An 11306-nucleotide genomic window follows, 5' to 3' on the forward strand; every position below is an offset into this window, starting at 1 on the left:
TCCATGCCCTGTGTGGGTGATTCCTGTGAGGTAAAATGACTTAAGGACCGGCCCACACCAAAGGGACACTCTGGCCCTCCTTTCTGGCCCCCAGACAGCAGGAGATGAAAATCTCCTCCTCGTGCAAAGGAAGATGGCAAGTGAAGATGTCCATTCCCACACCAAGGCCAACATGCTCCAGAAGTTTTGCGGGGTTTCCCGGGTTGGGAAATGGCGGGGGCTCCTTTGGCCTGACACGAGGCGAGTTTCGTGCACACATCCTCCCCCACCCCCCTCCATGCAGTCTGCGAGGGGCAGCCTGAGGGTAGGGAAATTGGGGAAAGAGGGGAAAAAAAACACTTTCCCTAAAGAGAAGCTCCAGGAAAAGTCACCACCTCTGACTTGACTGGAGAGTTTCTGCATTTGAATGAAGTGATTGAACCCAGGCCCTGAGGCCTGGATCTTCCTGATCTCCCCTCCCCCCCTTCCCGGGCGTGAGTCCAGGCGATTTGGGAAGCGAGAGGCGGCGCAGCAGGGATGGCGGCCGGGGGTGGGGGGTGGGGCGGGCAGCTGGGGCCGGGAGTGGGGGGGTGCGGGACTAATGAACCAGCGCCTGCCTGCCTGCCTGCCTGCCTGCCTGCCTGCCTGCCTGAACGAGCCCCTCCCCTCCCCCCCCACCCCCTCCCCACGCCCACCCGCCTGAGGGCGGGGATGGGGCCTGAGAGCTACGGGAAACTTCTTTGCTAGCTACTTGTCAGGGAGTGATCCCAGCTCAAAGTCCCTTTGCTTATTTCGGAACAAGGTCTGAGTCTCAGCTAGTACAGAGTTTCTGAATGTCTCGGCACATGGACTGGCCTGCACCAAACAAGCAGACAGGAAGAAAAATGAACACACAGAAACCCAGCTGGTCTCCTTCTCCCAGAGTCTCTCTTGGAGAAATTACCTTAAGCTCAGTGACTTTGCCCCGTCTCCCTCTGGTGCAAAGCCATCCCTGGAGGAGCCAGGTCTTACATGAGCAGGGCAGGGCAGGGCAGCACCACCCAGGTGAGCTGGAGAGTGGAGAGTCAAGTTGATAGATACCCCAAATGTGGCTGGCCAGGGGTCTGGGTTAGCATTCCGTGTGAACTCACACACCCAGGCACCTAGCACCGATTTCCCCATGTTCTTCCGACCGTGATTCTCACTCTTCTTCTGTCCCCCCCCCCCCCCCACCTTCGGCTTTTTGCCTTTTCTAGGGCCGCTCCTGCGGCATATGGAAGTTCCCCTGCCAGGGGTCCAATCGGAGCTGTAGCCGCTGGCCTACACCAGAGCCACAGCAACGCGGGATCTGAGCCACATCTGCAACCTGCACCACAGCTCACGGCAATGCTGGATCCTTAACCCACTGAGCAAGGCCAGGGATGGAACCTGCAACCTCATGGTTCCTAGTCAGATTCATTAACCACTGAGCCACAATGGGAACTCTGACTCTCCCTCTTCCCTGCCTGATACCTTAAGAGCCTGATCGTTTGTGGGGAAATGAAATCCCAGCTGGCAAGAGCCACCTTATCTTCCCAGCACACGAGAAAAGAATAGGCGCAGGCTCACATCCATCTTATGTTTCTATGCCTTGCCCTGGCCCCACCGTTTCAGAAAGCTGTGTCCCTCCACCTGTCAAAAGCCAAAGCCCAGGAGTTCCCGTCGTGGAATAGTGGAAAGGAATCCAACCAGGAACCATGAGGTTGCAGGTTCGATCCCAGGCCTTCCACAGTGGGTTTAGGATCTGGTGGCATCACCTTGCGCTGCGGTGTAGGTTGCAGACGCAGCTTGGATATGATGGTGCTTGTGACTGTGGCATACGCCCCAGCAGTTGTAGGTCTGATTCGGCCCCTAGCCCGGGAACCTCCATATGATGCGGGGGGGGGGGGGGGGTAGGGGGTAGGGGGAGGCTGCAGCCAAAGCCCAAGGAAGAAAGACAATCAGAATGTTGCGTGGAACTCCTGGAGACTTAACAGCCACCACCAGTCATGACCATGGCTGTCAACCGACACCAGAGCCAAAGAAATGTCGGATCAAATAGGAACCTGCCACTTACACCAGTACTCACCACAATGCAGGACCACAAAAACAAAGGAACAAGAAACCAAAACTAAATAATTGCCCAGGAGCAGCAGGTGCAGGAAAACCATGCTGACTCTCACCCCCCAGAAGCCAGAGGTAACCTATTTATCACCCCACACGCACACACCTCAGCACCACCAGCACCAGCACCCCACCCCCCCACCCCAGGATCGAATCTGCATCCTCGTGGGTGCTCCTCAGCTTTGTTACCAATGAGCCACAATGGGATCTCCCCAATCCAGGTTTTTATGTTTCTTTTTTTTTTTTTTTTTTTACCCTTGCTTTCTTCGGGTGGCACTCACGGCACACGGAGGTTCCCAGGCTAGGGAATCAGAGCTTGAGCCACTGGCCTACACCACAGACACAGCAACACCAGGTCCGATCTGTGTCTGCAACCTACACCACAGTTCAGGGCAATGCCAGATCTTTCACCCACTGAGCGAGGCCAGGGATCAAACCAGCACTCTCATGGATGCTAGTCAGATTCCTACCTGCTGAGTCACAATGGGAACTCCACTAAATACATAAATTTTTTCAAAGAGAGAGAGAGAGGGAGGGAGAGTGTGTGTGTGTGTGTGTGTGTGAGAGAGAGAGAGAGAGAGAGAGAGAGAGAGAGAGAGAAGGTCTGGTATCACTTGGGGAAAAATAAAATTATGCTTGGAGAAAAATATCTGTCCCTAGAGATCATTCACAATGGCTTGCTCTGCCTGTTCATTTCTCTCTTTCTTCCCTTTTCTTTTTTCCTTCCTTTTCTTTTCCTTTCGCATCTGTCTGTGCCGTGTGTGTGTGTGTGTGTGTGTGTGTGTGTGTGTGTGTAGTCTTCTTTTAGGGCTTCACATGTGCCATTTTGTAGGTTCCCAGGTTAGGGGTCAATGCTAGTCGGGTTCGTTTCCACCGAGCCACAACGGGAATTCCTGCCTTGTGTTTCTTTATCTTTGTTCTGTTACTAGGTGCTAGGGATTCCTTTTTGTTAAGTCCAGTCACTTAAATAAGGGTGTTTGCAGGGTTGCCTAAAGCATCAAAAATGTATTTTCTCATTAAATATTGGAATGTGGGGAGTTCCTGTTGTGGCTCAGTGGTAACAAACCCGACTAGTATCCATGTATGCCGGTTCGAACCCTGGTTTGGGAACTTCCGTATGCCACAGTTATGGCTCTAAAAAATCCTCTCTCTCTCTCTCTCTCTCTCTCTCTCTCTCTCTCTCTCTCTCGATAATATACACATACACACACACATCCATACGTACATACCTATGTACACGTATACATATACATTGGAATTTGGTCTGCCATCGATGAGATGCTCCCTCTTTGTGTGTTGTTCATTTTGTTTTTTGTTTTTTAGGAGTGCACCCTTGGGATATGGAAGTTCCCTGGGCTAGGGGTCGAAGAATCGGAGCTGTAGCTGCTGGCCTGCACCTCAGCCAGAGCTATGCCCTGCCAGATCACCCGATCTGAGCTGAGCGGCCACGTCTGTCACCTACACCTACCTCCCCCTGAATGAAGACGTATTTTCAATACATCTCAAGTGGAGAAAAACTTGCTAAAAATCACTTTATTTGTCATGGAAACCATATCTTCTAGCAGACATGGCACAAAAGCCAGTGTTTATGGTCATCACACCACAGACATCAGAATTCCAAGCTTCTAGGGGTTTCTGGGGGCGGGGGGTGTGTCCCCAGGGCCTGTGGAAGTTCCATGCCCGCCGCCACTGCCACTGACTGCTGCCGCCCCTCTGCCACCACCCAGGGATCCTTCGCCCTGGGTGGGTGGGGGGAGGGAGAGGGTATCTCAGCAGAAACGATCTTATCTTACGGGGTTTATGGGTGGCTAGAAGCATGTGGTTCTGTTCATGTCATGCTCGAGGTTTCGGTTTTTGCCCTCCTACCTACCCAATGGTCGGCAGATGGAATTCTTCTGGTTTTCTCTGGCCATCCCTCTCCTCGAACTCACGGGTCCAGTTTTTCTCCCACATTTGACTTTTCCGGGAGATCCACAAAAGGAAGCGCCAACCCTTGACATCCACCGACAAGAGATCACCACCCTCTGCCCCTCTTTAGCCCCTTCTCATCCTCATGCCTGCCTGCACACATCGGAGACATTTCCAAGTGCCCAGGAGGATCCTTGGACCCTGACACCTCGAAATCTTCCCTGAGCAGCAGTGCTCGGGACTCAGACCTGGGGTTTATCACGGGCTCCAACCACGACCTTTGGTTTTCCTGGGCTGGGAGATCGGTTTCATGAGATGGAACCGGCTGCGGATTCAGCTTCTGGATCTGGAATGTGAAACGTTGTACACGACTTTTTTCAAGGCATGACTGTAGGGGAACGAAACCTTGCCCCCCCCCCCCCAACCCGCCACATCCCAGATGTCACATGAGCACGGGGAGGAATTCTGTGGAGCTGGAAACAACCATGACCCAAAAGAACACAGGAAGGAATTCCTGTCATGGCGCGGCGGAAACGAATCGGACTAGGAATCACGAGGTGGCAGGTTTGATCCCTGACCTCGCTCAGGGGTTTAAGGATCTGGCATTTTTCCGCGAGCTGTGGCATAAGGTCTCAGATGTGGCTCGGATCCCGCCGTTGCTGTGGCTGTGGCTCAGGCTAGCAGATGCAGCTCCGATTCAACACCAAGCGTGCGCGCGCGCGGGGTGGGGGGGGGGTGGGGGGGGAAGGGAAGCAAACCTCCTAAGAACGACGAAAGTGCAGTTAGGAAACAGAAAATGATGATCCCGGAAGTCCACTTGAATGTGGTTGGGAATCATGCATAGGACCACACCGCCACCGTGTGAGAGACCAGTGCAAGACAGCTGAACAATACAAAGCGGGGTGGGGGGGGGGGGTGCTTGGCGGGGGTTGGAGGAGGAGGAGGAGGAGGAGGAGGAGGAGGAGGAGGAGGAGGAGGAGGAGGAGGAGGAGGAGGAGGAGGAGGAGGAGGTGGGGGGAGACGGCGGCACTGGTGGTGGGCAAAGGTGCCTCTGGGCGAGGACTTTGGTGACCATATTCTCATGGCAGGCTTGAGAGCCCAAAAGATGACATGGTGGAGGCTGAAGTTAAATTTGGTCAAAAGGAAAACAACCATGAGAAAAGATGCGTCCACCCACACATAGAAAAGATATCGTGCCAAGAATGGGAGCCCTGTTCCAATGGCTCTTCCTGGGATTGTGGGAAATGAATCGATAGCAAGAAGATGCTTTCACATCCATGTCTTCAATGACTCCTGTACTAAGTGCGTCGTGGTTTTGCCAGTTTGGCAGAGTTGTGGAATGTCATCCGGCAATTGCATCTCCCCTGCCCAACCAGCAAGATGGAGTTGTTCTTTTTTTTTTTTTTTTTTTCCTGCTGCACTGCCTTTCCTGTGCCAGGGATCGAACTTGAGGCTCAGCTGTGACCTAGGCACAGCGGGAACTCCGAGATGGATTTCTTTTTCCTTCTTTTTCTTTCCTTCCTTCCTTTCTTCCTTTCTTTCTTTTCTCTCTCTCTCTTTCTTTTTCTTTTCTTTCTTTCTTTCTCTTTCCTTCCTTTCTTTCTCCTTTCTTTTTCTTTCTTTCTTTCTTTCTTTCTTTCTTTCTTTCTTTCTTTCTTTCTTTCTTTCTCTCTCTCTCTCTCTCTCTCTATCTTTCTCTTTCCTTCCTTTCTTTCTTTCTCTTTCTTTCTCTCTCTCTCTCTCTCTCTCTCTCTTTCTTTCTCTTTTCTTTCTTTCTTTCTTTCTTTCCTTCTCTCTCTCTCTCTCTCTCTCTCTCTTTCTGGTTTTTTTTTGGGGGGGAGCCACACCCGCAGCACATGGAGGTTCCCAGGCTAGGGGTCAGTTCGGAGCCTTACCTGCCGGCCTACACCACAGGCACAGCCACGCGGGATCCGAGCCGCGTCTGTGACAGACACCACAGCTCACGGCAATGCCAGATCCTTAACCCAACAAGTGAGCCAGGGATCAAACCTGCAACCTCATGGTTCCTGGTCGGATTTGTTTCCACTACCCCAGGATGGCAATCCTGAGACTTGCAAAGTTTATTGTTTGTTTCGGGTTTTCTCCACCCCCTCTCCCTCCTGTTTCAGCTTTATGTTTTACTTTTTGGCCACACACACGGGCAGCAAGTGGAAGTTTTTCCTGAGCCAGAGATGGAACCTGCACCACACAGGGGCAACCAGAGCCACCGCGGTGAGAAAGCAGGAGCCTTGACCCTGTTGGTCGTGGGCTTCCTTCTTCTTCTTCATCTGTTGTTGTTTTTTGGGTTTTTTTTGGGGGGGGGGTTGTTTTCCTTTTTTTGTTTTGTTTTGTTTTGTTTTGGATGAGATTTCAGTTCACCCCCCCACACATACACACACACTCATAGTGTTGCGTTGTACTTTCCCTCCGTTGTGGTTGGTCAGTCATGCTGAAATCCATGTTTCTATGACCTGACCACCAGAGCATTTGCCCCAGGCAGCCATTTGTTCTCTTTGGACTTTGTCTCAGTCTATGCAGAGAGAGATTTTCATTTCCACTTTCCTAGGATCGACTGTATCCTTCTCTCCCTTCCTAAGCTTCTGGGCTTTGCTTGTCTGCTTTTGACAGACCGTCTCCGTCGGTAAGGGTGGCAGGTATACCGACTCCTGCGTTGTCGTTCTCCGAGAGCTTGCCGGGTTTCGTTTTTGCCAGTCCCCGCCTACCCTCCCGCCCTCCCTCTCTCCCTCCCTCCTCCAGCTCCGTGCAGGGAGGTGGGGTGGGGGTGGGGGAGAGAAGAGAAGGTGGAGGGGAACCTGAGATCTCTCTCGCTAGTGCCACCCTCACCGCGCCGGCTTCTCTCTGGAATTCCCAAGCCCAGGAAGGGACATGCTTGGGGGAGCGAGCGCGGCTCCTTCTAGGCAACAGCGAGAACCTCTTCCCAGCTCCTTCCCCGCCGCCGCCGCCGCCGCCGCCGCCGCCCCCCTCTTTCCATCTGCTGCCATCACGCCACGCAGTGCCTTGCCAGGAGGCAGCTCCGTAGTGGAAGCCTCGCGGTCGTGCAGGACGCCTGGCGCCTCGGCCCCGGGAAGAGCTCGGGCATTTGGGTGGCCGGCGCTGTGTCGTTGTGTCGCCGCCGGCCGGCCGGCCTTCCGGATCTGTCCTGGTGACGTTGGTGGCGGTTGTCGCGTGCCATCTAGTGTCCGCTTTTATATCGTCCCTTCCCTCTGCAGCTTTGGGGACCTTCGCGAGGGATGTGACTCAGCCATCCGGCCTGAGTCAGAGTTCCGGGAGGCTGGCGACACTGGCGGCGACAGCTCCGGTGGCTCAGAGGCCTGGGAGTGTCCCTCTCTCACCGGAGATTGGGCGTGCAGGCCTGTGAGGGAGTGACTGTCACCGCGCTCCCCAGGCAGGTTCTGGGGCCGCCTGGCCGGGTCGACCAGCATCCGCTCTTGCCGCTCCGGCCCCGGGGACCGACCAGGCCTGGGCCGGGCCGCCTCCCTAGCGAGGGGAGAGGGTGTGCGGCGCCCGGGACTGCCTGTGCTCGGGTGGCCTGGCCTTGTCCCGGGTCGCCCTTTGGAGCGTGAATGACTCCCGCCCGCCGTCCCTCCAGCCTCTCATCCCCGAAGTGAGGAGCGGCCCGGGCTGTGCGCTGTGAGGGCGTTGGAGGGCGCGACAGGCTCGGTGGCCGGCACGCTTGTTTCCCGGTCGTCATGCCGGCATGGGTCCCTCCCCCCCTGCCCCCCGACTGATGGCTACCGCCGGCCCGTGCGGAGTCGTACTGACGAGGTCTAGACCGGCACAAGCCGTGAGGGGTGGAGCGGAAAGGGTGGCTCGGGCCCCGGCGCCTTCCTTCGCGGGGTCCGTTCGTCGGAGGCGCCTCCGTGGAAACATTTTTTTTCCAAGTCCTGATGGATCCGGAGATGGTGGATGGTACCCCGCCGGCCCCCTGCTCCCGGGTGTGGCCGGGAAGGGTGCACCTGGGCCTGAGGCGTGCCCATGTAGGGTCCCGGTCGTTGGACAAGACTTCGTTTCCCACGCTCTCATTCCCCCCCCCCCCGCCCCCCCGCCCTCGGAGTGTTTCCCTGTCGGTCGGTCGATCTGTCGGGAGGTGGGGACCGGCCTGAGCTGGATGGTGTGTCCTGGATTTTGGGGGAGCCAAGTCCCCGTCTGGAGCTCCGGACAGACCGATACCTGCCCGCGTGGGCAAGCCGGGAAGGGCTTCCCCGGCTGGCCGGCCGGCTCCACCTCCTTCCTGTCCCTGTCCCTTCCTTGCGGTCACGCTCCCCGGGTCGACCAGATGGCCCTGAGAGCGCTGGGTCTGGCGACTCTAGGGCAGGGCTGGGGGACAAGTGTCCGGATGGGGGTTCCGGGGATACCCCCACGTCCTGTGGGTGGGCCCCGCTGCTGGGCATGGACATTTTTCGCGGCCGAAATAGGCCTTTTCTGTCACCAGGTAGATGCTGACACGATCCTCTTCAGCGCCTGTCGCTGGAGACCTTGGGCCTCTGGATGCACGTGGGGGGCTTTGGGCTTTCGGCTGCTGTCCAAGGCCTGACCCTGCCCTTTGCACCCCGCGTGGGGGCCGCTCGCCTGGGCCTGTGCGCCGGCTCTCGCTTGTGCATCCAGCTGGCCCATGCTGCGGTGTCCCCTCCGGTCTTTGGCTGACCCGAGGGCGGCAGGGCGCGTGGCCCTGTGGGGTCTTCTACCCTGTGTGCCTCCCTGCTGCGGGCACCCGGCGGCTCGGCTGGAACAACCCCACCCTGTTGGCTCCGTGCCACGTGTCAGGCATTCTCCCTCCCGGGGTTGTCAGCCGCTGTCTCTCCCCTGAGAGAGGAAGGGGAGGAGGAGGAGGAGGAGGAGGAGGGGGGGCCGGTGAAGCTGAAGCAGGCCCCCGTGGTGATTGTCTTTGCTGGCCCTCCCTCCCTCCCTCCCTCCCTCCCCTCTTCTGGGCTCTTCCCTGGCTCTGCCAGGACTGATCGATGTGGTGATGTGGCGCTCTCCTGGGCTTGGGCTTAAGCCGCGCCAGGTGAGGGACGGCCGCTCATGGTGAGTTGGGCCGCGCCTCTCATTCTGTCGCGGGCCCCTCGCTGCTCCTCCCCCACCTGCGGGTGGTGTGGGGGAAGGCAGGGGTGCGGCCTCCAGCCTGACCTCTGGTCTCCCGCCCTGCTGCCTTCGGGTGTCAGTCGGGGGGGGGGGCCTGGGTCCTTTGGGACGCAGCAGGCATTCTCGCTTTGCCTCCTTGGCGTGTGCCTTGCGAGCGGTCCCTCCCCAAAGTGGGGGGAGGCCTCCCTCGCTGCCATGCTTCGCATCCCTGCGGGTGCGTGAGCGTGCCTCCCCTGGTCCTCTGTGGTGCCCCTGGAGTACTCCGGGTTGCCTGTCAGATGCCCGAGGCCGAGCGGTGGTGTCGTTTTCCTCTCCCAGCGGTGAGTCCCCTCGGGTCCCCACTGTGGTGGTGGCGTGCCCCACGAGCAGCTTCCTAAAGCTCAGGGGAGGGGGTCGAGACGGTAAGGCAGGGGAAGCTTGTGTCCCCTCCCCGGGAGGGGCTCAGGTGGACCCCTTGTCATGGGTCTCCCTCACTGTGTGCCAGTGAGGGCAGCCCTTGGCCCTTGAGTGGCACGCCCCATGCTTCTCCCTTGACCGGGAAGGCTGCATGTGGTCGTGAGAGCGACCGCGGTGGGCCGGGAGATGTGAAGGGGGGGTCCCCGTCTGGCTTTCCGGACGTGGCATCCCTCCACCCACGTGGAAAAGTCTGAAAGGCAAGCCTGGTGGCAGCACAGACTCTTGCCCTCCCGGCTCTGACCGTGGACGCTCACATGGGCTGTGTGCTTTACCCATACCGCAGACCCCCCCCCCTTCTGACTTCCCACTTTTTGGGAGTGTTCCCACTCCCGTGGGTCCCCGAAGGGGCGAGCGATGGTGTGTGGGGCACGACGCGCCCTCGGTGAGAAAGCCTTCTCTAGCGATCTGAGAGGGGGGCCTTGGGGTACCTGGACCCCCCAGCCGCCGCCCCTCCTGAAGTCTGCAGGGCAGTAGCTGCCGGCGCTACTTGCCACAGCGTGTGGGCAAGAGCCGCCCTCGCGCGAGGGGTGCGCTGGCCCCCGCGGTGGGGGCCAAGCGCTGCTCTTTTGCCTAATGCGGCCTGTGCCTCCCCCCTCCGAGTTGGGGGAGGGTCACGCCGGGCCGGGCCGGGTTTTGGCGTCCAGCGCCGGGCTGTGTGCTGCGTGGGCGCGTGGTGCCCCTCCCCTTGGAAGGGGAAGTGGAGGAGGGGGATGCGCCCCGTCCCCCGGCGGCCTCTGCCCCTGCCTCCCCCGCTGCGAGCCGCCCGTCGGTTCTTCCCGCACTCGCCTGGGGTCGCAGCTGGTGGTGTGGAGGTGGTGAGCGAGCATGGTTCGGGCCGCCTCGCTCAGGAGCGTTTCCCCCAGGCGTCAGGCCCTGGAGGGTGGACTAGGTGAAGGACGGATGAGATGAGGGTGGAAAGATGGACGGATGGGTGAGATGAGGCGGACGAACCCCCCCCACGTGGCAGGGGGGGGGAAGCCTTTGCACATGGGGCCCTGGTTGGTGGGGCCGGGTCGTGGAGTGCTCTGGGGCGACTGAGGCCGCCTGGTGTCCCAGGTGTCATGGGACTGCCCTCGTGTGTGTGGTGGTGTGACCCCGTGCTGGTTTGCCTGGCGTGCCTGGGTCCTTTCTCCTCTCCCTGGGCAGGCACCCGCGTCCCTGCCCCACAGCCCTTGCCCCGTGTGCATTGCCGCCCTTCCCCGGTGCTGCCGGCCCTCCCCCTGCCCCGAACAGGTGACCGCCCTGCCTTGCCTGTGCCATGTCTCTCTCCCTCCCGCCCCCGCGTCAACCGGGGACCTGAAATGGCCTCACCTCGTGTGGGTGTCACCCCCTGGCCGCCGTGGCCGGGCGGGTGTCCCTGGGTGATGTGCTTCTCGGGTGTCCCCCTGTGCGCGGGGGGGTGGGGGAAGAGGGTTGGGCACGGCGGGTGCGTGTGGGGTGTGGGGGGTGGTCGTCGGTAGGTGCCTTGGGAGACTTGTTTCCACGGGGCCGGCTGTGGCTCATCGGTGTCGTCGGTGGCGGTCGTGGGGCCCCCGCGAGGGGGGGCCCCCCAGGGGCTGAGGGGGAGGCCAGTCGGCGTCCTGGGTGTTGCGGCGGGACCGCCGTTGTGCTGGAGGCCTCTGGCGGTGAGACCCCGTGTGGTGCCCTGGCAGCCGACTCGCATCCGGTTTTTGGGGATGGTCCCCGTGCCCCCCCCACCTCGTTGGAGGCCTGCGGCCGCCCCCTCCGCCACCGTCCCT

This window comes from Sus scrofa, chromosome 8, assembly GCF_054392235.1.
Source record: "Sus scrofa isolate SSC_HxYL_T2T_F1_AM1 chromosome 8, Sscrofa_HxYL_maternal_Yorkshire_Landrace_v2.0, whole genome shotgun sequence".
Lineage (NCBI taxonomy): Eukaryota > Metazoa > Chordata > Mammalia > Artiodactyla > Suidae > Sus > Sus scrofa.